General features: G+C 42.2%; 1 long non-coding RNA gene across 1 annotated transcript; it reads left to right on the top strand.

Annotated features, from left to right (window-relative positions):
• On the top strand, window positions 1–21995 carry LOC309374733. Its single transcript, XR_014170693.1, has 4 exons — window positions 1–119; window positions 12951–13129; window positions 19756–19851; window positions 21865–21995. It is a non-coding gene; the product is annotated as an uncharacterized lncRNA (long non-coding RNA).
• The last annotated feature ends 5667 nt before the right edge of the window (window positions 21996–27662 follow it).

Genomic DNA, 27662 nt, shown 5'->3' with positions numbered 1-27662 from the left:
CTGGGTGGGAAGCAGCAGGTAGAGCATTTGGAAGGTGTGTTTCTTACCTTGGTTTAAAAGCAGGAACTTTTAAAACCATGAATGGCTTCTATGAGTGCATCCAGCCTGAAAAATATTGTGTAAGTAATTAGGATGCTAGTGCTTCTGTCCCATTTTCTAATGTTCCTTTTGCACGACAGCACCTGTTGCATTATGGAACGGTGACTTTTTCACCAATATACCGGCATGCCATGCTAAATTCCATTCACACCAGTGGGCATGGTGTGGCACAGCAATGAACATCATCTCTACTCCCCCACTTTTTCCACATGTGCAGTTCTGTTCCACTGTGTTAAGATAAGATCCGAAGGCCAAAACAATACACAGGCACAGAATAAGTGAAGGTAAAAGGTAAAGGGACCCCTGACCGTTAGGTCCAGTCACGGACAACTCTGAGGTTGCGGCGCTCATCTCGCTTTATTGGCCGAGGGAGCCGGCATACAGCTTCTGGGTCATGTGGCCAGCATGACTAAGCTGCTTCTGGCAAACCAGAGCAGAGCACGGAAACGCCGTTTACCTTCCCGCCAGAGCGGTACCTATTTATCTGCTTGCACTTTGACGTGCTTTCGAACTGCTAGGTTGGCAGGAGCAGGGACCGAGGAACAGGAGCTCACCCCGTTGCAGAGATTCGAACTGCCGACCTTCTGATCGGCAAGCCCTAGGCTCTGTGGTTTAGACCACAGCGCCACCCATGTCCCTGTGAAGGTAGCAATGCTGGGGTTTTTTTAACAGACCTGTTCCTTGAAAAACACATGATAAACCTCTGAGTGCCAGACTTCTATTTAAGCTACAGGAGCAGGGGCAATGGAAAAAAAATGTCAGCCCTGGGTGAAATAATCTATATTCCAGCTTCTGGTCCAGACTTCCCATTGCTCTGGAATTTTTTTTTAAAAGGTTCTTAAAATCTATCACCCTTTTATCAGTTTAAATGGGGGAAAAATGAGAGCCGGTTTGTTTGTTCAACACTGAGGGCTTGTCCACAGCAGTGTTTGCCCCACTGCTTTTCCCCAGGAAAACCTTTGGCTTACTGCGGATCTGGACCAAATGGCAATCATGGTAAAGAGTGGATTTTCCAGGGGAAAGTTGTGGGGCAAATGCAAAACTGCTTAAATCCATGTCTAGAAAGCACGAGGCAAGTGGGAAACCACCCAGACCCATGCTTTCTAGGCACGGGACAAATGGGCAAGCCCTGACTGTCTCTTTCAATGACTGAGGAAATGATGCCTCTCTCTGTCAGTAAGGGCCACCAAACTCATATGACAATTGATAGCTGGGTGTGGAGCACCTTTCACACACTTGTGTAAAACCAGTTAAAAGTGCATGGTTAAAGCTAAATGGGACTAAACCGAGTGGAGGGTTCTCTGAAAGCACAGGAGAAGATGTTTTGATATGAATGGCAGTTATTTAATACATAGCAGGTTTAGCCATTGCATTCTCCAAGTGCCCAGGGTTTTAAAATAATCCTCCAGGCAGCAGCTTTTGCCTTTGTTAGGCTTCAGGTCTGTGGCGAAAACTCAGTAGGAGAAAACTCCCTGGAAGACTTTAAACTCTATCAGACCTGGCTTGATTGCAATCACCTCTCCAAGGCTCCCCAGTCATTCACCAAGCCAATTAGTGTAGGCCTCGGTAGATCTCCCCCAGCTGTGAGCTGAGTGAGGGAGCAGGACTCCATTTTGTGCTCTGACACACCACCTGAGTCCCGCAACCAGCTAATAGAAGTCTTCCAAGGGCAAACGCATCACAATGCCATTCCATTCACTCCGCAATTCTCCTTTTCTCTCCGCCCTTCCCCCTCCCCAAAGAGAACTGATCTGCAGGCAGAAAAACCCATTTACTCAAAAATAAGAGTAAAATGTTTTTTCTCCTTTCGATAATGTTCCCGGTTCTTTCAGTAGGTATTATGCTCCGTAATGTGCTGCGCACACCCATTTTGTCATCGCTTTGGGTCATCCTTGCTCACAATTGGTTATTTACTCAGGGGCTTTTGAAATTATTGAGTTGACACATCTGTCAGACGGCAAAAGCAGAAATGCTAAAAGGTCACTTGGAGAGAAACCAGCTGCTTCAGACAAACCTTTCTGTCTTCAAATAGCACAGTCATTACTGCTTGGCAGATGGGGCCCCGGCTTTCATTTCTGTTTTTTCTCCTTCACTTCAGGTATTTAGATATATACTACCTCATTGCCAGGTAAGCATAGGCCTTGTAATTACCTACACAATAGGCAACTCGCTGCTTAAGGAAAACAGCTCCATTTCCCTCCAAACAGAGAGCCTGTTTCCTCCACAGATACAAACTACAGAACAGCTCACCACAAACTTTCCAATTAACAGATTAATTTTGACAGGAATAAGCACATTTTTATTACTCCTGCTTTCATCATGATGCCATGAGACTGGCATTAAGTGCTGAGTATAATGCTCTGAAGCGCCTACAGAGACTTTCAGCAGCTATGGGATATGGCTGACCAAATAATTCTTAATCACAAATAGATCCGAGAAGTTTGGCCTCCCTTCTGGCTAGCCAAATATTCATGAACAGGTTATTCAAGCACTACATCAAAGCTGGTTGTGATAGAGTATTTTGCACTGGCTGCATATGGCAAGATGGAAGAATTTAGAGAGGGGTTGCTTATGAGGCCACAATCAGAAGGCAGTCTTGGAAATAAGTGAACAAAGCACAGCCATGTTGCCTCTACAGTCATGGAGCCTTGACTCTGGAGTGACAATTCTAAATCTGGAGTTCAGAAGATTCAAGGAACAAGAATTAGAATGAGTTGAGCAAATTATACTTATCTGTACAATCTACCTTTAAATACTTTCTAGTGAATTGTTTATTTATCACATATCTCACCCTTCTCTCAAAGAGCTCCAATGGCCAAGGTGGAGGTTATCCAATTAGTGTTACAATATTCTATCAATGTAGGGCTTATCCAATTAGCATTATTCTATGTTGTATATTGTGTATATATATTAATGACTGGTAGGTGGCAAACTTTGTCTTTAACAGCTGCACTGCAAAGGCTCCTGTGTCTTTAACAGCTGCATTGCAAGTAGAGTGCAGCAGATGAAGTTTTTCTCATCTCTTTATTTAATGTTCCCTCAGTGGGGTAAGTGTACGTGTGTAACAGGAAGCACTGTGTAAGAAAGACACAAATTACATCATTGCTAAACTTTTAGCTTTATCCATGTTTGTTTTAAATTTAGTTGGTAAATAACAGGTGGGGTACAGCATGCTGCCATCCTAATCCTAATCTGGCCCTCGGCTTCTGGTATTTACCATTTTAAAAACAGTTGCATAATGTGATTGTTGGAAACCCAGTTGTGCAAGAGCTTCATGTGGGCAGCAGAGCAAGTATGGTGCTCCAGTGCCATAAACCTTTCACCTCTGTGCCTATCGTTCTTCTTGATACTCAGTAAAGAAGTCTGACTCTGAAAGTTTACGTAGAACCAAGCAGTTCTCTGTGCTCTTGTCAACACACAGCCTTCCAAAGCGCATAAACCAGCTGAATCAGACTCTTGAGGCTTATACAGGACACAAAGAAGAAACAACTGTATAAATTTGATTGTACCCCAATCCCAAATTGGAGTGATTCAGAAAGCTTCTTGATAAAAGCTACAAGAGGCAGTGCATGCAGACTGCGAGAGTCACTTCACCCGGACAATTATTAATAATCTTTTCAACCAAAAGCTACAGCTCACTTTCTTTTGTTTTTCCAACAAAAGCTGTGCTGCTCTGAGTTGAAAAGGACAAGTGACTATAAAAATGTAAGCAGGCAACCCCCAGCTGAGAAATTTTAAAAGAGGGGCCATTAGGTCCCCCCCCCCAAAAAAAGGAAAAGGCATCTATTTGTGTTCCTCTTCTAGATGTCCATGTAGGGGATGGGTGAACTGCTTTGCCTCCCTGAACAAAAGTATATTATGACATTACAACCCATCTGTTTTTCACCAGCACAGAGGTTTCTTATCCCTCAATGCCTTCTGACACTGGCTTTTAAAAAGCATGGTGATAACATGGATACTCGGTCAGTGTTGACTGCCATCAGCATTTTGTTTGAATTGCTGGGGCTGAAAACAGTCTAAAGAGGCATATTAACAAAATGAGAGTACAGGGAGCAGAGTTTTGTTATAGCCTCAGCTCTTATCAAATTGGGTACTGGTATTCAGGCGTCTTCACACTGATGTACACTTTGAAGTACCTGCATAGAGGTGTCCTCAGATAATCATCTTTGGGGATTTTCGGGTGCTGATGCAGCACTGAAACTGGCACGTTCTGCTATGTGCTTATATCTACACTTGTGTAATGAATGTTAAGTTGTTCTTCTGTAAATGAACAATTATTATGGTAGCTTAAATCTCCAGTGATCTTTCCTCCAGATGGATCTGTAGTCTGTAAATGTCTGCCTTGCCACTCAGGGAAGTAAGAATGTGAAAACGATATATTCCTCTTGAACAAAGAACATATACAAGACTCATTATTTACACGGTAGAATCACCCTCAAGTATGTTTTATAGTTTGGTGAGTTTATGTTATGAGCATTCCAACATATGTGTGAGTCTGAAGTTCATGCTACTTTGGGAAGATTTACTAAGGAGGCTCCTACCACAGCTACCACTAATTTCACAGCTGTTTAGTTCCAGTGGCATGCCCTGTGTTGTACAGAAAGTAAGTGCCTTTGCCCCTGTTCAGATGGATTCCAGGAAGGAACGGAAATGAGGCCCAAAAATGGCACAGGAGTGCTGTGAACAGAAAGCAATCATTGTGACATGTAATCCTCATCATGCCAGAATCTCCCAAAAACAACCTTCAAGTGGATTCACCTTTCTCAAATATGTGAAACAGACCTGCATTTTCCCTACTTACTGCTTTCATCATTATGTCTGCGATTTGTCCACTGCATACCTATAGCTCCCACACCCAAGTGCTGGTTTTAATTTTTAAAGCAGGGATGGGGAAACTATGAACATCTGGATGTTACTGGATTCCGATTCCCATCAGCCTAGCCATAAAGGTTTCTCCCATATGTACGTACCCAAACTATAAAATCCTCTTTACTGGTCCCACCATATGAGGTGTGTAGGCACTGGAGAGAGTGCCTTTTCAGTAGTGGCACCCCAGTTATGGAATCACCTTCCCAGAGATGTTCACCTGGCACCATCTTTGTGGTCTTTTTATGACAGGTGAAGGCAATTCTCTTCATCCAGATCATTTATTGATTTATGTATGTATTGCTTTGTGAACCAATGAAATCACTAGTGTTACAGGGCTTCTATAGAAATGTGGTTAATACAGAAGGAAGGAAGGAAGGAAGGAAGGAAGGAAGGAAGGAAGGAAGGAAGGAAGGAAGGAAGGAAGGAAGGAAGGAAGAAAGGAAGAAAGAAAGAAAGAAAGAAAGAAAGAAAGAAAGAAAGAAAGAAAGAAAGAAAGAAAGAAAGAAAGAAAGAAAGAAAGAAAGAAAGATTGGGTTTTGTTTGTTGGGCATTCAGATAGTTGAGAATGGAAAAGAAACAATAGCTATTGCAGTGAAGGCCATCCTTTGTGCATCATGGCACAATCATTCTCACACAGTAAAGACAGACCACACCCCATTCCCCAAAGACCCTTGACATGTCTATTAGCTTTTCCTTTAGGTTTGCATACCTCTCTTGCCTTTGAGTTGGCAAACATGTGGATTGCAACCTGCCTTCCTCAGGGAGCCAAAGTTCCATCTAGTCCAGAATTCGGGTCTCATAGTGTCCAACTCATGGGAAGCTTGTCAGTCAGACATGAGAGTAACCGCACTCTGCCCACTTGTGCTCCTTAGCAGTTGGTATTCCAAGGTTTATCACCTCTGATGCTGGAGGTAGTCCATGGTAGCTGGGAGCCATTCACAGCCTTGTCCTCTATGGATTTGTCTAAGCCCCTTATAGTTGGAGTAATGCACATTACTCTGCCTTGGAATACTAGTGAAGTACAGTAAAACATATTGTCACTTAAAAGGGAGTAGGTAAAACCATTCTGCCCAGTGTCTAACTGCACTACTGTCAGAAACCCAGATTTGGCCCTGGGATCTTCAGTTCCCAGCCCATACAGTGAAGTCAATGCTCCTGCCTCTGGTGCAATATCTCAGCAGCGTTGCCAAAGAGGGAATAATCTGTTTACCTGGCACATGTCCTGACTGCAAGCCAAGAAGCATCACTTTGGCATATTCCTTCATTAGGTACACATTTTTGTTTACAGTTTTCGGCAACAGTTGTAACATTTTAGTTCCCTCCTTGTAAACCTTTTTTTGGTGTGTGTTTTTGGATGCATAAATATAATATTAAATACTGTACTTGAAGAAAGCTGTAGTCTGAAAAATGGGCAGATGTTCCCTGCTGGGTAATGAGAAACATCTTTCTCCAGTTTTCCTGACAGACGTAAATGAAAATGAACACACAGCCACACATACATTACATTGCACTTGTCTCAGAAACATAATAAAACCTGGAGCTTCTTGCGAGAAATAAACAAGCAAAGGCAGGTGAGCATCAGATGTGTTTTGAATGTTCTAGAAAGATGTGCTGAAATGTCACCCTTAATTCTATAACACCAAATAGTATCCGGAATCAATTGTACAAATTGGGGAGAGTTGCATCATTGTGATTTGCACATCTTACTTTAAGAATTGGGAACATTTTGTGCAGTGCTTGGGTTGAGGATACATATAAACTTGCACTACAGTTCTGTATTCGCCTACTTAATGGACACATTCCTATGAAACTATATACGATCTCAGCGTAACTCTTATTGCTTTCTTGTAAGCAGTGCTTTTTTATGGAGGGACACAGGGATACACATTCCCCTAAACATTTTGTGAATCTAGGTTTGGCCTCATTGAGGGGCAGTGTTTCAATATGAGTAGGAAAATGAGAGAAAAAGCACAGCTTGTAAGTATTAAGGAATTATTCACATTTGCTACAAAAGTATAAAAACCATGCCTTTGCCATGGCAAGATTCCATGCTGCTAAAATATGCCAATGAATAAAGGTAAAGGGACCACTGACAATGAAGCCCAGTCACGAATGACTCTGGGGTTGTGACACTCATCTTGCTTTACAGCCTGAGGGAGCTGACGTTTGTCCACTTCCGCAGACAGTTTTTCCAGGTCATGTGGCCAGCATGACTAAGCCACTTCTGGCAAAGCCAGAGTAGGGCACAAAAACGCTGTTTACCTTCCCGCTGGAGTGGTACCAATTATCTACTTGCACTGTGTGCTTTCGAACTGCTAGGTGGGCAGGAGCTGGGACCAAACGATGAGAGTTCACCCTGTTGCGGGGCCTTGAACCACCAACCGTTTGATTGGCAAGTCCAAGCGGCACAGTGGTATAACCACAGCGCCACCTGCGTCCCTTGCCAATGAATACTGGAGCCCTATAAGACTTTCCCGCCTGATTAAGGAAGATGTGAGGTGGCAAATACTCATCTGCTGGCTTCCTCCTAGCACAGAATGCCAGTGAATACTTTCTTCTGGGGAGCAAAAATGGAGCAGAGCTATTGCCTGCTGCTCTTTGGGGGGGGGGGCTACCAGAAGTACCTGGTTGGCCACTATAGGAAACAACAAGAATAAGGCAGTGAATAATCCATGAGAAACATACCCAGGCATTACTTTAATAGCATGTCCACACTGCAGCATCCCAGCCATGTTCAGAGGCAGTGCTCATTTCTTGGTTTGTTTATTTGTTAGATTTATATTCCACCTTTGCTCCAGTTAACTCAAGCTGGTGTGTGTGGTCTCCCATCCCCACCACGTTATCCTCACAAAAAGGTTTAGAGTTGGTTACCAGCCCAAGGTCACCCAGAGAGATTCATGGCCAAGTGGTAAGTCCCAGTCCTAGTACAAGACTGTAACTGCCATACTACTGGATTAGGGCTGGACGCGGGTGGTGCTGTGGTCTAAACCACTGAGCTCCTGTTGCTCTCTCCCAGCTCCTGCCAACATAGCAGTTCGAAAGCCCACCAGTGCAAGTAGATAAATAGGTACGGCTGTGGCGGAAAGGTAAACAGTGTTTCCTTGGGCTCTGGTTTCCGTCACAGTGTCCTGTAGCGCCAGAAGCAGTTTAGTCATGCTGGCCACATGACCCAGAAAGCTGTGGATAATAACAATAGTAATAGTAATAATAATAATAATAATAATAATAATAATAATAATAATAATAATAATAATAATTTATTATTTATACCCCGCCCATCTGGCTGGGTTTTGCCAGCCACTCTGGGCGGCTTCCAACAGAATATTGAAATACAATAATCTATTAAACATTAAAAGGTTCCCTAAACGGGGCTGTCTTCAGATGTCTTCTAAAAGTATGGTAGTTGTTTTTCTCTTTGACATCTGATGGGAGGGCGTTCCACAGGGCGGGTGCCACTACCGAGAAGGCCCTCTGCCTTGTTCCCTGTAACTTGGCTTTTCGCAGCGAGGGAACCACCAGAAGGCCCTCGGTACTGGACTCAGTGTCCGGGCAGAACAATGGTGGTGGAGACGCTCCTTCAGGTATACCGGACAAACGCCGGCTCCCTTGGCCTGAAAGCAAGATGAGCACCGCAACCCCAGCCTTTGACTGGACTTAACCGTCCAGGGATCCTTTACCTTTACCTCTGAATTAGTTACTGAAGACAACACTGGGTAGGGTTTGCCATATTTCAAAAAGTGAAAATCCGGACGCAAAATTTGAGCTTTTTCATGCAAAGTTGTTGAGCTCCCCCCCCCAAAAAAAAAAAAATCTGTCTGGATGCTATTTCCAATGGGCAAATCACAGATATGTTCAGGGGGAAGTGGACATATAGCAGCCCTAACACTAGAAGACTCATGTCCTGCTAGTGGGCTTACCATAGGCATCTGGTTTACCACTGTGGAAAACAGGATGAGATGGGCCTTTGGTCTGATTCAGCAGGCCACTTCTAATGTCCTTATGTTGGATGCTGCAGGTACAACCAGAAATAGTGCCCCTATTAAAGGGTATATCCCTTTTCCCCAGGGTCAATACACCAACCTACCCTCCTCACAGATATATTAAAAGTGGAAAGCCAGTACTGAAGGCTGGGCAGCCTGGTCTAGTTCTTGCAATTGCTCCCATCAGCAAAGTGTGGCCAACTGATGCATGTGGACTTTGAGGAGACAGCATATCAGAGCCCCGAAGGAAGCATTGTGCAGATGTGCAGATATGCACTAAATCCTACATAGCTGCAGCATTGTGATGCAATGGCTGGAATGATTCTCAGCACATGGTTCAGAGCTAGTTTTTGTTGACTCTCTAAGAGAAAACTAATGAGTTTCTTAGAAGAGCTTTGGGGCTTCCTGTGATTTAAAACTGGCAGTAAAAGGGGGAAAAAGACAGAGAAGGTAGTTGGTTAATTGACCTTTATTGTGCCTTCTGGTTCATTTAGAAATGGAAATTAAATTAACATGATAATTCAGTCCTACTGAGTTAAGGCTGCTATAAACCCATTAAATTTTATGGCAATTGATTTAGCATTTTTTTCTATTAACTGGGTTTAATTTTCAATATTGTCATGCAGATTCGGAGAAGTGGTTCATTCACTTGGGTTCCTTCAAGTTACCAATCGTAGCTGTTTTATGAGGGTAACTTAATTATGGAAGAGCACAGGCCCTTGCCATCAAGAGCATGTATTAATCTTGAAAATGAGTCTGTGCAAAGAGCATGGAAAAACGAGGGAATCCAGAAGATTGTGTGTTAAACGCCATGGGAAAGCTCCTTTCACCTATCACCAGTGACCCCCTTCCCCTGAAATTCTCCAATAGCCAAAGATATGTTTAAGATTCACCTGCCGTTCACCATAATACAAACTCTTTCTATACCCCACATTTTGCAGTAACTTGTTTTTTAATTTCATTTCTAAACCCAGAATCTCTAGATCTTAGGCAACCTCAGGCTTGATTCTGTTCTGCTCACGTTTTATTGTGGCCGGTTTGTATTTTCCTTCTGCTAGGACTAATTTTGCTATTTCGTTAGCATTGCAGAAAATGATAACAACTATATTTTATCTTATACAATGACCAAACTTCACTAAACAACCAGGATTCCACAAGGAAGTAATCACAAAACAAGGGTACAGACTAGAATTGTAATGGCAAATTAAATTTTGAAGGAAAGGAGTTCATTGTGGCAATTCTCATAGGCACTCCTGCAAGGACAGTCCAAAAAATGCAAGCGGTTGTGTCGATCTATTATTATATGTAGACACAATCCACAGAGCAGCAGTACATAGATAAATGCCCAATGTATAAGAAACAACATGATTGGAATCCTATACATAATTTCCTGGGATGCACCTCCATTGAACTTTATTGAACGCAGTGATAATTCTAGCTGCCTAGGTTCAGCATGTAAAATATACTGGATCACACTGCATTTGGGGGGGTATTTTATAGTTGGAGTGTTTTAATTTATTTAATTTATTTTTAAAATTATTTTATTTGTTATAGGGACATCTCTGTCCCTTTCTCTCTTCAGCCCCAGCCATGTAACAAACTTAAAGCACATTTATAACTTTTTGTCATTAGGGATAGAGGAAAAAAATCTGATCTCACCTAATTCACACTTTCTGAAACTATATGTGAACCAAAACACAGCCATCTTTTGAAATTCACAAATCTCAGAACTTTGCAATGCAGTACTCTAACCAAGTAGTGTGTACAAAAATCCCTATGATAGTGTAAAGTCTGCACATAAATGCAAATAACAGTGAAAATATCATATAAAAATGTGTCAAATTGGGAGGATTGCTTGCAAAAATGTGTATGTTAGTCAAAACTGCATACATACAAAACATTTATTAGGGGATATTTGCCCTAAAATGCTGATGAATTGTTTTAACTAAAATTCACAAATTGCCGCAGAAATGTGAACTGAGTTTAAGATTGTAGTTTACCCCTCCCAGAGCTACAATTCCCAGCACCCTGCAGAAACTACAATTCCCAGGGTGCTTTGGAGGAAGCCATGTGCTTTCAATGCATGATGTGGATGCGACCGATACATTGAAAGCTCACTATAAGGCAGTTATATAAGTTCTTCTGTGCCAGTTTCGTGACAGTTCATCCGCATAAAACTGATACTGTAACCACCTTCTTATGAGCTCTGCTGTCTGAATGAAAAACAAAACCCCACATGATCGCCATTTTACCTCATCAACAAATCTGTGAACTCATCTGAAAATATATTTTCCTCCTGTTTAATATCTGTGCTTATAAATTTCTGCAATATTGATCTATCCTGTGTTGTTTGTTTCTGTAATTGTGTTTTTGTATATATATATAAAAGAAAGAAATAGCAACATTGCTATGCGGTTTGGTGCCTTAAGGGCGCACACGGAATGGCTGAACAAAATGACAGTAATAATAATCAGCATTTCAATGCAAGATTGAATTCAACTCTCTGACTCAAATTCAGATACAGTTTCGAGCAGATATTCCCCAGGGAGTTCTGAATGCTAGGCTGGGTTAGAGCAAGCATTTCTTAGGATGCTGTTTGTAATTCGTGCTGTTTTGAGATGTATTATTTCCATGTAGTCCTTTTCTTTTGCATCTACTCACTCATGGAGAGACTACAAGGGTGTGAATCCTGGCTGAATGGTGAACGTCAAATGTAAAGTATAATTAAGACAGACAGATGCTTACTGCCCGTGACTATGTGGAGCAATTCTGTTCCTCACTCTTTCCCCGCCAATGATGATTTGCAAAAGAGCCTTGTTCCATATTTAAACATTGTTAGTGTATTGGGAGCGCTTTGGGTAAGCCTGGAGTTATTCAGGAAGCAATTTTAGAGCAGTTGTTGTTTTTTATTAGCTGGTAGGCACTGGAATTTGTGTCAACATCCTATTCCCCTGAATTCTTACATGACTGAAGCTGACATATTTTCCATAGCCATAAATATTGCAGAAGCTGCTCTTGTGTGCAGATAAGCATTTTACTGTGAGGAATTAATGGCAAACAGCTTTTCTTTATTTGATCAAAGGGGAAGTTATACAAAATAGAATTCCCAGATCATAAATTCTTCACTGATGTGTGTATATGAGTAAATCTCTCTCTAAAATAAATAAATAAATAAATAAATTCATTATAAACTCTTTTGATGAAACCGAAAGATCCAGAAATATATACATATTTAGGCACATTTCTTTTCCTTCTGGCCGTGGACTTTTTATTGTCTGTGATCTCTTGGGTGGGTGGGATGTTTTAATCCTGCCATTTAAATATATGTTTGAGGTTTAGATTTTTATTTGTTTTGTTTTATGGCTGGCCCAAGACAGACAGATGCCAACAATGAAATGTGTATGGATTTGTTCATTGTTGCAAGTCACTTTGAATTACTTTTGCAAAATAAAGCAACTAATTTATTTAATAACTAACAAACTAACAGAGAGGGTGGTAAACACTGAAATATTTATCGGTTCTAATAATCAATGGAGTGGGGGGAAGGTATTTAAAAAAAATATTTAATCTGCTGTTTTAAGTCAAGCTGTACTGCTAGTCAGTGTTCCTTAGATTCGATGGGACTTGGTCAAGGGTAGTTAGCTGTTCTCAAGGAAATGGATGCAAGTCATGTTCACCTGCCAAAATCAGGGCTGACGTCAGTCTTGGTAAAGGGGTGTGGGTGTTTGGGTGGGTGTCACACACAATAAAGAATGGATTTCAATGGCCTGTCCATTTCAGATACACAGTCATGAACCTATCACTACCAACCTGCTTGCTTTTGAACATGTGAAGCTAAGTGGCAGGACAGCCCCAGGAAGCTGCCTTATACAGTACCAAATCAGACCATTTGTCCTTCTAGTAAAGCATACCCTCCAACAGTCCTCAGATAGGGACATTTCTCACTCTCCTGCCAACTGACCCTTCTTGGCACCCCATTTTTTGTCACACACACCCCCACAGAGCATTTCCTGTCAGAGGAAGGGCGAGTGCCACCACCATCACCATGACACCAAATGGACACACTAAGAACTCCCAAATTCTGCACCCTTTTTCCTCAGAGGGGTGTTGCTGACTAGCTGCCAGGCACCCATCTAGAAACTGAAGACATTTTCGTTTCAACAAGCTTTTCCAGCTGGGTGGTAAGGAATCCATTTTGCATTGTTTTTAATCGTATCTTCAGAAGGTTCTGTTTTTAACTGGTTCAGCTGGTTGTTGGGGTGTGTTTGCCAATCGCCTTGAGACACATATAAAAGATGGCTAATAAATTAACAAATGAATCATTCACATGGTCCCGTATGAGAAGGGAATTCTCTTCATATGCATGGTTTCTGCTGTGGACACTGGAAGCTCCCCTCTCACGAAAGGGAATGGCTTGTCTTCAATGTAAGAATGCACATGTTCACTATCAAAGCCATGGCCTTTGCCTCAGTAAGTGATTAAGGAATGTATTATACATTCAGAAAGTATCTGAAGTGTACGTGAGTTCCCAGAGGGCAAGACACAGTGATAACAGCAAGAACCTTTATTGAACTAACAGAACTGGACAGCAGGGGCAAAATAACTGCTTATATACATTTCTGAAGGCCTGTGCCACTCCCACTCCCAACATGATTGGCTGTCTAAACTTACAAGCTGCGAATCCTGACTCAGAGTTTAAGGGCCAATGGCAGAGGCCCAAATCCTTAAATGTTTTGTGATTGGATATCATGTATCAAATCAGAACACGGGCTCAGACTCCTTAGTCCAGACTCAAGCTCAGGCAAACACAGACCACTGAATACATAACAGTACCATAATGGGATTCTGTAATATAATTAAAACTGTGACGCTTGTTTTAATGGATATGGCCGATGAAGTGCACTGCCCATGTGTATTCTTTAAGAAATATTGTATTAACTGCATTTTTAAATATGTTGTTGTGAGTTGCCTTGGTTTTGTCAGAAAAAGGCAGGATTTAAAGAAAGAAAGAAACTCTAGCTATCACTGCTCCCCATTTTACTATCCTAATCTTCTCATTTAACTACTTCCCTCCCGGTGGAACACAGTCTGGCTACAAACAGAACATGCATTTAAGGCATGTGGGGAAACCACAGACGGGGTTGATCTAGCCCAGCTAATATTGTCCATTTTGGCAGAGGCTCTCCACAGTCTTAGGCAGTCTGTCACATCACCTGTTTACCTGAACATTTTAACTGAAGATCCTGGGGACTGAGACTGGCATTGTCTGCCACTGAAACATGATTGCAAGAGGTTCACTTAGTATTTACATATCAATAGACCCTGATGATATGCTTTCCTTTCCTTTCTGTAGGCAGTGAGTTTTTGACACCATGTCTCTGAATACTGGGGAATGCTGGGAATCACAATTAGGTGAACACTTTTAACCTCATGTCTTCCTTGTGAGGTTCCCGTAAGCACAATACAAAGTGTTGGTGCTGACCTTTAAAGCCCTAAATGGCCTCGGTCCAGTATACCTGAAGGAGCGTCTCCACCTCCATTGTTCTGCCCGGAAACTGAGGTTCAGCGCCGAGGGCCTTCTGGCGATTCCCTCGCTACAAAAAGCCAAGTTACAGGTAACCAGGCAGAGGGCCTTCTCGGTAGTGGCACCCGCCCTGTGGAATGCCCTCCCACTAGATGTCAAAGAGAAAAATAACTACCATACTTTTAGAAGACATCTGAAGGCAGCCCTGTTTAAGGAAACTTTTAGTGTTTAATAGGTTATTGTATTTTAGTGTTCTGTTGGAAGCCGCCCAGAATGGCTGGGGAAACCCAGCCAGATGGGCAGGGTATAAATAATAAATTATTATTATTATTATTATTATTATTATTATTATTATTATCATCATCATCATCTGGTTGGCCGTTGTGAGAACAGAATGCAAGACTCAATGGGCCTTTGTTGGTCTGATCCATCCTAACTTATGACTTGGGCAAATGTCCACAACATTTGTGGAGAGGATGTTTATCAGAATGACAGCATTTGAGAAGGGGCAATTGGACCCTTCGTTTTCTCCACTGCGATTTCCACAAAAATACCCAACCACTCCATTCCGTTTGGGTCCCATGGGGCAAGGTGGAACCGTAGCGCAAAGAAGAGCTTCTAGTGAACAACTCGCGGTGCCTTTTATTGCTTCACATCCAGAACCTCTTTCAGACCCCATCCACTCCTTGAAAAGTGGAAGGCCTTAAAGGGGCAGGCCTCTGGTTTACAGCACAGCGCTCCATTGTCTCTCTAGCTATGCTGCCTGCACTGAGGCTCTGCTCTGTAGTGTGTGAGTCCTTTGGAGGCAACTATGTCGGTTCCTTGCTGGGCTTGGGAGCTACAGTTTCTAACCCAGGCTATGGAATCTTCAGCTCAGGAGTCTCTGTCATCTCCAGAGGTTTCTGGCATCTTGAGATCAGGGGTCTTTTTTCAGTGGTGTGGTGCTTGGGCCAAGAGTTTCCTCCATAGGCATCATTCAGCCTTTGAGTCTGTATCCAGGTCACTGCTAAACTTCAGGTACGTTACACTCTCCCTGCTAACAGATGCTTTCCCTACCTAAACTGAATTGTAATATTCCATTATGGTTGCAGTGACGAAGGAAATGATTAAATCTTCTCTCTCTGCATGCTGCAAATCCCACACACACACACACAAACACACACACCACACACAAAAACCCTTCACGCCTGTAGTAAATAAGAAAAACCAACACCAAGATTGCAAGTGGCACTATTAACACATGACGTCAAGCCCTCACTCTAGAAGATGACACAAGGGAGAACAGAGGAAATTTGCTGATGACACTAAATTGTTCAGGGTTGTTAGAACACAAATAGGATTGTGAAGAGCTCCGAAAGGACCTCTCCAAACTAAGTGAATGGGCAGTAAAATGGCAAATGCAATTTAATGTAAACAAGTGCTTTGGTCCACCACTCAACAGAACTTTAAGGAGTGAAGAAATCATCCCCTGTATTAGTGATTCAATAGCACTCTGCTAGTGAGTGCTGACAGATAAGTCATGGAGCATTCGGTTACCATCCCTGAAACACCCCTGTTGCTGATACTTCTGCTCAATGACTGAGCCCCAAGCTGAGCCAAGAGTGCCAGTGTATCTTCAGCAGAGCTGGAGTTGAGCCAGAGCTAGAAACTTGCCACATCCTAACTTACTCACCCTGGCAGATTTTGGCTTAGGATGGCCCAGTGCTATTTTTCTAGGAAACAAAGGGGAAAAGGAAAAAAAACACCTCCAATGTTCTCTTATAATGGCAATAGCGCCCAGCTGAGAGGTGCCAGAACTGAGTCTTGGTGAATTCCGGCTGAAAAATGCCCTGGGATTGCCCTCCTTAGTATAACAAAGTCACACCACTGCTATGCCGCTCACACTGCTGTAATGATATGTAAGGGATAAGAGCCACAATAAATGTAAAGGTAAAGGGACCCCTGACCATTAGGTCCAGTCGTGACCGACTCTGGGGTTGCGACACTCATCTAGCTTTATTGGCCGAGGGAGCCAGCGTACAGCTTCCGGGTCATGTGGCCAGCATGACTAAGCCGCTTCTGGCGAACCAGAGCAGCGCACGGAAACACCGTTTACCTTCCCACCAGAGCGGTACCTATTTATCTACTTGCACTTTTGACATGCTTTTGAACTGCTAGGTTGGCAGGAGCAGGGACTGAACAATGGGAGCTCACCCCGTCGCGGGGATTTGAACCGCCGACCTTCTGATCGGCAAGTCCTAGGCTCTGTGGTTTAACCCACAGCGCCACTGGCATCCCAAGAGCCACAATAATGCTTTTCAAATGTAACAGTTTGTTTTCTAATTCAATCATGAAAACATTCAAGAGTGGGCCTTTGGACATTCCTGAATCTTGCTCCTCCTCGCTGTTTAATTTCTGTGCATGTGTCGTGCACACACACAAATACACACACACAGTGAAATCTGATGACCCTCTACCATCTTAGAGGGTTGTACAAGTTCAGGCATAGGTGATGCGTATTCAAGTGACATTCCTATGTATGAGCTCTATTGTGTTTCTTACTGCTTAAGAAACAGACTCCACATAGACTCTATACAGAACACATTCCTTGAGCAGTAATTATTATAAAAGCACGAAATAGAATTTAAGTACAAATCAAGAGCTTTCTGTTCTATCCGTTTTTGTGCAGCCTTCACTAAATTGTGGCAGCTACTTTTTCTTTTGTTTGTTTTCTGTTGCCATTTCAGGAGATGGTAAATACATTGTGCCATACCATTTTATGTTTTATAAAAAGGTGACCCTCACTTTCCATTTCAAATGCGGTTTCTTTAATGAAAATATTGTAATGTCAGTCCATGCAAAGCAAGTGCATATTAATATGCGTTTACATCTGTCTCATATTAATATTCATGCCTGAATCCACATCTCTACACAAAGCCAATTTTCTGACCATCTGTGTGATGGCTGGTGGATGCAATGAATAAATTTTATTTGTGAGGGGAGTGATAAATCATGTATCTTCGGCTTTTTTTTCTTCTTCCTTCTTCACCCACAATCTCTGCTCTTAGGTGCTAAAATGTTTTCATCGTGGTTTGGAATTTTTAAGCAAAACCAAGCGATTAACCCCTTCGCACCTTTCTGTAGTTCTGCCAGATTTACAAAAGGACGTAGGAAGAAGCTTAATGAGAAGCAGGAATGTGTGACTCTGCAAGAGCTCCTGCCACTTTAGGTACATCGTCTCCGTGTGTGTGTCTGTGTGTGTGTGTGTGTGTGTGTGTGTGTTTCTGAATTGCCTCTTCTTATTTTAGGAATTCATTGGACTTGGTAATTTAGAACTTCACTCTGGTACCTCAGAAACCAAGGAGAATATATGCGGAGCGCCAACTTTCATTGTAAAATTCTTGATCATTTCCATCATGTGTTTCTTTTATGTATTTCTGTCTTATGTCTGGTAAAATCCTCAGAGGTGGGGGGTTATTGTTATCGATATTCTTACTGATATTCTTATTCTCATTCTTATTATTCCTGCTTCACTTACATGTGAGGAACTGTGGTCAATGGTTCCTTAGAGTAAAGATTTACTGGGCTTTTACCTCAAAGCCTGTTTTCAGTGGCAGAGTTCAACTCTGGAACATGGAACCATTTTCATCACTTTATGTGATGAGCAAAAGGAATTCTCTCTGCCTGGGTTCCAGGGGCACATTCTCCTTTTATTGCATCACAGATGAGCTGCAACAGTCATTAGAACAATTCTAGGCCCTAGAGTAGGAAGAGTAGCAAATTTCACTGGAAATAGGAGCAGAAATGGTCAATGTTCACTTATTTGTCCTTTGAATGGAACGGAAATCTATCCAACTACCTATATTGGTATTTGCTGTTGCTTTCAGTCTGCAAACAATTGATTGTGGGTTTCCCCCCCCCCCTATTTGCATGGTGTTTCCTTTGCACTGAAATGAATGAGGTGGAATAAAGTAATGACAACATAATTTACATAATTAATTTTGTGTGTCACATAATTTTTGCCACACAGGACAACTAGATGAATAATGTAGCTTTTGGTGGAAGTTGAACTGCAATGGCATACAAACAAATGCATGTCACAAATGCAGGGTAGAATGGGAAACCTTCTGACATTCCTGCCCTAGAACCAGCAGGCATACAAATCTGGGCTTCCATAGTGAAGATTGAGCTCTTGGTCCATTTCTGAGCTCAGTTCAAAGTGTTGGTGTTTAAGATCTCTGCATGGCTTGGGACCCAGATGTCTGCTGGACCAGCTTCTCCCATATGTATGTTCATTCACTGAGGTCATCATCTGAAGCTCTTGTGTGAGTGCCTCCGGCGTAGTGGTTGGTTCAACACATTAGAGCTGTGAGTGGGAAGTATGAATTGAAAGATGGGTCTGGTGCTTTGGCTGATGGTGCCATGAAAGAGCATGCAATGGTGGTTGAAGAAAGAGAGCTTTCTTGATGGTGGCACTCTGCCTTTGGAATGTCTCATAACAAAAAGGGGTCTGCAAAAACCCCATCTAGGCCAGCATTCTGTTTTCAAATTGGATAACCAGATGTCTATGAGCATAAGCAAAGCACGAGCATAATAGCCTTTTCACAGGAAGGCCAACTGATAACTATTCTGATCTCATTTTGGTGCCAGGTGAATACCTTCTTACTTTTCCCATTCTTCTTACATGGAAGTAGTATTATTCTAGTTACACATCTTGAATTTGAACTACTGTGTTTTGTCACTGTTTTAAGTCACAGATGTTTAGTTTATGTTATATTGTAGTTTCTATATCCATATTTTAGTACAAGTTGTCCTGAGAACACTACCAGGTTGAAGGTTCAGGGTACAAATAAATATAATGTGATTTCCAACCTTGACTGAGATCTTCTACTGAGATCTTCTACTGGACATCTACTGGAGACAAAGATCAGTTCTGTAGCAGTACTGAAACAATAGTTTTAGTGCTCCTGTTTTAAGAAAGTGTTTCTCATCTGCAGCATTTATAACTGTATCTTGACTATGACATTTTTAAAAATTAAATTCTGTCTTTGGTTAATCTGCACCTTTTTAGTAGATCAAGTGGTTTTAATCAATAAATTTAAGCTATTAGGGGTTGCTGTTCGGAGGAGACATCTCTATGTCATAATATATGGTTCCACTCTCATTCGTTGCTCTTCAAAAATATTTGAATCTACTTTCTTTACATGTATTAATATGAAATTAAGGTTGGTAAAAATGGAAGTTTTCTGATTCTTTCCCTGATTCTCTCTGTTTTCCTAAGGCAAATCTCCACCATTCCAACAGGACAGAATTTATGAAGACAACCAACTTGCATAAACATACCCAAGACATTATGATAAAACGGTTCAAGGAACCCATGAAGTGGAAGGTGGTGTGTGTGTGTGTGTGTGTGTGTGTGTTTAAATTTCCTTTTGGCAGGCCAAAGGCATGTCACTAGCATGTAGCCTACTTCTGCCTTTGACAGTACAACCATATGTTAGTTTTGACATTTTTTGTTCACTGAAGTTCAAAAAGGAATTTGAAATGAGCTTCGTACATCATCTGCATAATTAGCAAGAAATCATTTGTGGCTCCAATCAATGCATGCAATTTTAATAAATTGCTCTAATAACAACTCTGCAGAAATTAGACAAAGCCGTCATTGGGTCAATCAATGCTGCTCAAGAAAATAGCATTGTAATGAAACTTCAAATGACAGTGTAATTCTACTTCATTCCTTTTTTTATATTATTTAGGCAAATAATGTTTTACTGAAAATCTTTTGCAAATGGAGGACAGAGTGGTTTGAGAGATTGTTAAAGAACATAATGCCTTTCATCAGTAGATTGCTATCCGAGCTTTGTAGAAATTGAAAAATGTTACAATGTAAGGGCTAATGAGTGAAGCATAAGTTATTATCACCCTTTAAGAGGAACTCAGTTGGCAATGGGTATCTTTTTCTTTTTTTTTTAACATACTCAGTGCTAGAGCTTTTGGATCCTGGCCCAGGGGACTGTCAGAAAATATGATGAAGTGGCCTCTGGACCACAAAAGCTTAGGCTACAATAAATCAGTTTTAAGGTGCCAAAACAACCTCTTTTGTTGTTTTTGCTGCAGCAGACTGACATGGCTAGCGCTTGAGATGTTCTCAGTAATAATGTGCTTATTTATGACGTATTTATCTTGCTTTTCCTCCTAGGAGATCAGGGCAGTATATGGGGCTGTTCCTATTTTTATCTTCGCTAGACTGATATATAATGACTGACCCAAGGTCATAGCCAAGTGGGAAATTGAATGCAGGTCCCCCATGCCAAGTCTGACACACTATCCCTTACAAAACACTAGCTGTCCTTTATGGGTGGTCCAGTGCCCTACTTTACAGAGGGCAAGCACCTAACTGAATGCATCCTCTATCTGAAGAGCTGGCCATGGGCTGTTAAACATTTCTGGTCCAATTTCAAGGTGCCTGTGATTATGTTTAAAGCTGCAATGGCTTGGGCCCCCAATACTTCAGTAGGCACTTCACACTTTAGTCTCTTGCCTGCCTATTCAAATCATTTGGAGGGATGCTTTCTTCTATGTTCCATCTGTGGGAGCTGTATATTATGTGGAGACATGGGGGAAGGTCTTCTGTGCTTTCTCCTCCTGGCTGTGGAATGGCCTCTGCTCATTGGCTCCATCACTGGTCTCATTCTTCTGACAACTTAAGACCTGGCTATTCACGTAATCATTTGTGGGATGTAAATTGCAATTGTATGTATTGTGCTTATGTAACCCGAATTTTAGCTTTTAATAGGAGTGTTGATTTGATTACTGATGTGTTGTTTGTAATTTTATGGCTTGGAACCCACCCTGAAATAAACATTGCAGTCTGAACACTCATTAGGGTTTTTATTTCCCTGCCTAGCAGCTATGTTACCAAACAAGAACTTTTAACAGAATATTGTTTGATGGAAGGTTCCTTCACACATACACACACACACACACACACACACGCACACAGCTAAGTCAGCCAGCCTTGTGAATTCAAAGATTAGAAGATTTTCATGTCTCTAGTTTCTTTCTTAAAGAGCCAACATTTTCCAAGTAGACTTTAAGAAGTTTCTCCAAACAAGAGATACAGATCTGACTTTATCGATTCCAAGTTTTTAAATAAATGTTCCGTCCAATCAAGTATAAATTATACTCAAGAACACATTTCTATGGATGCTATGTGCAAAAGCTGATTTCTTCCTCTGCTTCTCTGTTCCAGAGCAACATTTGCAACACTATACGCAGAGAGATTATCTGCACTCAGTATTATTATTTTTTAGTGCACAAAGCTAGTGTACCTCACAGTGAGATTAATTATATGGAAAATAAAGAGGAGGCTGCTGCCTCAGTTCTGTTGTGTTTTTTTCAGTAGGAGTACAGGAAGAACAGAGGAGTCTAAGCCATGAATGTGCATCCTTCATCTCAGATGCCTGCACTGATATTCTATACAGCCTCTAGCAAAATGTTGAAGAATGTGCTTGATTCCTTTGAAAAGTTCCCAAATTCTTGGGAAATTTGGGGGGAAAGAAGGGCCCATTCTATGACTCAGTATTAAAAGTTCAAATTTTGAGGGATTTTTCAGTGCTTGTAAACAAAGAGAAATACATTTGTTATTTAGAAAGTTATGGGGGGGTTAAAAAAGACAGACAGAGAGATTGCTCAAGACATAACAAATAATATCTTTTATCTAATAAATAATAATTTAAAATACTTTTATCCATTTAAAGCAGGCATGTCCAAAGTTCATTTCGGGGGCCTAATCCGATCCACTGATTGATTTAATCTGGCCTCCTTGGCTGTACATCCTGGGTAAAATCCTAAAAAAACTCAGCAACTTTGTTGTTTTTTTTATAATAATTTATTAAAGATTTTATGAATACAATAGAAAAGATAACAGAAAAAACAGAAAACAGAACAAGAAAAAAGAAAATAAAATTAACATCTTTTAGTAACCATATTTTCTTCGCTTTTTGGACTTCCTCACATCTCTCGCTCCTGCGTTCCAAATTTATACAATTTTAACCAGCAATTTATCACAAAACTCAGCAACTTTGGTCAGCCCTCATGCACGTTCACTTCATCAAATCTGGCCCTGCACACTGCTACAATGTTTACCAAACTGTAAGCCTGTTCAGGTGACCACCTATGGAGCATGTGGGACATATGGAAAATGGAGTTGGAACTGTGGCAGCAGTGTGCTCAGTGTAGGATGCAGTGGCACTATGGTCTAAACCACTGAGCCTCTTGGGCTTGCCAATTGGAAGGTCAGCAATTCGAATCCCCATGATGGGGTGAGCACCCGTTGCTCTGTCCCAGTTCCTGCCAACCTAGCAGTTCGAAAGCATGCCAGTGCAAGTAGATAAATAGGTACCACTGTGGCGGAAAGGTAAATGGCGTTTCCATGTGCTCTGGCTTCCGTCACAATGTCCCGTTGCACCAGAATCGGTTTAGTCATGCTGGCCACATGACCCGGAAAGCTGTCTGTGGACAAATGCTGGCTTCCTCAGCCTGAAAGTGAGATGAGTGCCACACCCCATAGTCGCCTTTGACTGGACTTAGCCATCCAGGGGTTCTTTACCTTTACCTCAATACCCATACAACCAGGGACCAACAAATCATGGTAGCCAGACAAACTTCATTCTTACCAGGACCTTGACAGAATTCTTACCAGGACCTTGACCACCATCACCCATATTTAAAGGATAAGGCCATGGACCAAGGAAGAACATCAGAAGGTGAGAGAGAATCACCCTCAGAACCAGTCCCAGACATTCACGTCCCCCAACTCTAGAAACTCCAGCACAAGATGTGCCCTTTGGCATGCACCTCTCTGGCCTGAGGATATTATGTTGCTGTCTTCTGATTCCAAGGCCTCAAGCCCAGAAGTCCCAGTAGAACATACTCTCTCCTGTGCTGTCAGGATGAACGACTGTTAAATCAGGCTAGGTCCCTTTAACTGAAGACGCTTTGTGTAATGCGAGTGGAGCTGGCTACCAGGAAAGCATTGTAGCTCTATTTAAGGCTCAGCCTGAGTTTGCTTGAGAAGGAAGTATCATCAATTGAGTTTGTGTTTCATGGAGCTATCCAGGGTGCTACTCCCACCTCTGTTCGGCAAGAAATGAGGCACAGATCTGGAGGTCAGTCGCAAGAGAAGTCCACACTTCAATTGCGCAGCAAGGCAATTTTGCTATAGTACACTTTCTTTTTGTCATGAACTAAATAACTAAGACACTCAATATGCCAGCAAGTTTGGAAAACTCAGCAGTGGCCAGAGGATTGGAGAAGATCAGTCTACATCCCAATCTCAAAGAAGGGCAGTGCCAAAGAATGCTCCAACTACCGCACAATTGCACTCATTTCACACGCTAGCAAGGTTATGCTTAAAATTCTACAAGGAAGGCTCAAGCAGTATGTGGACCGAGAACTCCCAGAAGTGCAAGCTGGATTTAGAAGAGGCAGAGGAACCAGAGACCAAATTGCAAACATGTGCTGGATTATGGAGAAAGCTAGAGAGTTCCAGAAAGACATCTACTTCTGCTTCATTGACTATGCAAAAGCCTTTGACTGCGTCGACCACAGCAAACTATGGCAAGTTCTTAAAGAAATGGGAGTGCCTGATCACCTCATCTGTCTCCTTAGAAATCTCTATGTGGGACAAGAAGCTACAGTTAGAACTGGATATGGAACAACTGATTGGTTCAAAATTGGGAAAGGAGTATGACAAGGCTGTATATTGTCTCCCTGCTTATTTAACTTATATGCAGAATTCATCATGCGAAAGGCTGGGCTGGATGAATCCAAAGCCGGAATTAAGATTGCCGGAAGAAATATCAACAACCTCAGATATGCAGATGACACAACCTTGATGGCAGAAAGTGAGGAGGAATTAAAGAACCTTTTGAGGGTGAAAGAGGAGAGCGCAAAATATGGTCTGAAGCTCAACATCAAAAAAACGAAGATCATGGCCACTGGTCGCATCACCTCCTGACAAATAGAAGGGGAAGAAATGGAGGCAGTAAGAGATTTTACTTTCTTGGGCTCCATGATCACTGCAGATGGTGACAGCAGTCACGAAATTAAAAGATGCCTGCTTCTTGGAAGAAAAGCAATGACAAACCTAGACAGCATCTTAAAAAGTAGAGACATCACCTTGCCAACAAAGGTCCGTATAGTAAAAGCTATGGTTTTCCCAGTAGTGATGTATGGAAGTGAGAGCTGGACCATAAAGATGGCTGATCGCCAAAGAATTGATGCTTTTGAATTATGGTGCTGGAGGAGACTCTTGAGAGTCCCATGGACTGCAAGAAGATCAAACACATCCATTCTGAAGGAAATCAGCCCTGAGTGCTCACTGGAAGGACAGATCGTGAAGCTGAGGCTCCAATACTTTGGCCACCTCATGAGAAGAGAAGACTCCCTGGAAAAGACCCTGATATTGAGAAAGATGGAGGGCACAAGGAGAAGGGGACGACGAGATGGTTGGATGGTGTTCTTGAAGCTACCAGCATGAGTTTGATCAAACTGCGGGAGGCAGTGGAAGACAAAAGTGCCTGGCGTGCTCTGGTCCATGGGGTCACGAAGAGTCGGACACGACTAAACGACTAAACAACAACAACAAATAACTAAGAATGGGGCTCAATATGTTTCATAATTATGAAGTTATTGTTTATAGAATTGTCTCATTGGTTATGCATTGGAATTCTTCTTCTTCTTCTTCTGATTGTTATTATTATTATTATTATTTGTTACTGTGTAACTTCAGTGGTTTTGTTTAAAATTCCTTTTTCTATGTATTCTTCTAATTAATATTCTGAGACTGAAGTCTAATATCTCAGTGAAAGAGTTGTATTGTTTATTCTGTACTCTCCAATAGGAATATGCCTTATTCTAAGTAAGATCATCAGCCCAGGGTTTTGTCTGTGCTGACTGGCAGTGAAATTGCAAGGTTTCATACAAGGGCACTGGCAGAGGAAGAGGAGTGGGGGGGGAGCGCACCACCCCTGGCAGCGCGATCCCAGTGGGGTGCCATTGCAGCTGCCCCCCCCCCCCGCCTACACTGTGTGCCACGTCCCTGCAGGCAGCGCACCCCATCCCCGGGACACACATCAGCCCTGCCCCCACTGCTCTCCACCCCACCCCCCCACCCCCGGTGCCAGAGCATGAAGCTCCGCCACTGTCCAAAGGTCTCCTGTGCAGGGATGCTGGGGATCGAACCACAGACTCACTACATGAAAAGAAAATCCACTAGCACTAAGCTATGGCTCTTCCCCCAATAATAAAGGGTGACATTCCCTCTCAAGTCTTGTGCCGTGTTGTGACACTAGTTCTCAGCCTGCAAAGAGAAAGATAGTCTTAGGAAACTGATGAGCATTTCTCAACCTGTGGGTCCCAGGTGTTGTTGAACTACAACTCCCATCACCCCTAGCTAGCAAGGCCAGAGCTCAGGGATGATAGGAATTGTAGTCCAACAACATCTGGAGACCCACAGGTTGAGAACCGCTGATGGACGAAGCGGGATGAGGGGGGACTAAAATGCCAAAGTCAGTCTCAGCATCAGAACCTGGCATCCTAGTACCTTCACCAGGCCCTCCACACTGGGCAGCTGGGTATGCCAGCCTTTTGATTTCCCACAATGCTCTGAAGTGACACTACTGCATAGATAGATAGATAGATAGATAGATAGATAGATAGATAGATAGATAGATAGATGATAGAAGATAGATAGATGATAGATAGATAGATAGATAGATAGATAGATAGATAGATAGATAGATGATAGATGATAGATAGATAGATGATAGATAGATAGATAGATAGATGATAGATAGATAGATAGATGATAGATAGATAGATAGATAGATAGATAGATAGATAGATAGATAGATAGATATAGATAGATGATAGATAGATAGATAGATAGATAGATAGATACAGTGGCGTAGCGTGGGTTGTCAGCACCCGGGGCAAGGCAAGTAATTTGCGCCCCCTAACCCGTGGATTTTGCGCCCCCTAACCCGTGGAGCGCGCCCCCCAGATGTTGCGCCCGGTGTGGGCGCCCCCCCTGCACCCCCCACGCTACGCCACTGGATACATAGATAGATACATAGATAGTCACTGAGCAATTTTGTGTGTTGTGAGGAGTTAAAATGGTGGCTCCCAGCCAATCTTGGAGTACTGTTCCAACTGGGACCCATTAATTTAAGTGGTGGCTTATTAGAAGGCACTTTGCCCAGGACCTTCCAATCCTAAGCCGGCCCTGACCATTGTGGTGCTCTTTGAACTGTTTGTCAGCATAACCCCTCAGCCATCTGTCTCCTTGGATCCATTCATTGAAGGATCAGTGGTAGTTTGCCATTCTTCCCTGCTCCCACTTGCAGGTGGCATAGATATCTATGGATTAAAATCTCTGCACTGTAACTTTGTATGCATTTCACTGGGTGTTGCTGTGAATAATTCTGCTTCTTTCCAAGTACAGTGATCCTGTGTGGGGTGTAAATTAAGGACAAATTTCCTTCTTGATTCATCGTTGCATATGTTCTATTCTTTTCCACCGATGCCTCTGCTCTGTTTATGCCCTCAAAAAGATGTTTTATTCATGGATCTGTACATAATTGCCCCTGCCTGTGCTCCAGGAGCTATTCGAACACCTTCTGAATATACATCTAATTTTAGAATGTTTAGGATTGCTCAGATGTTAACCGTTCCAGGTATGGAGGGTTTTTGATGGCACAACAATAAAACAGTTAAACAGAAGTCCATGAGTTCAGTGTCTGAGGCATAATAATCACTTTCCAATTGCAAAACGCACAGATGTATCTCAGCAATAGCAGACTGTTGATTGCTGTAACTGGCTCTATTAGGGATGGGGTTTTCCCCCCCAAAGCCATCTTGAGTGCTTGTTTTTCCCCACCCCTTTTTTAAAAACTTGCATAGCTGTAAAATAGAATTGTTTTTTGGGGAGGTGGGAAGAAATTACTGGACCTCCATTTCCAAATATTTCCAAAGGGACTGTGCCGTCTCGTGCTGGAAACTTTGTCATGCTGTCAATTATACCATCAAAATGTAAGATTTATTTTTGTCTCTTCAGTGCAGCTGGAAGGGAATAAGATTCTGCTAAGGCAGGCATGCAAATGTATAGCCGTGGTATACAATAAAGCGCCTAATTAGTTCAGAGATGG

The sequence above is a fragment of the Podarcis melisellensis genome (genome assembly GCF_964234715.1).
Source record: "Podarcis melisellensis genome assembly, chromosome: 7".
Taxonomy (NCBI): Eukaryota; Metazoa; Chordata; class Lepidosauria; order Squamata; family Lacertidae; genus Podarcis; species Podarcis melisellensis.
This window is presented reverse-complemented; position numbering and strand designations above follow the sequence as displayed.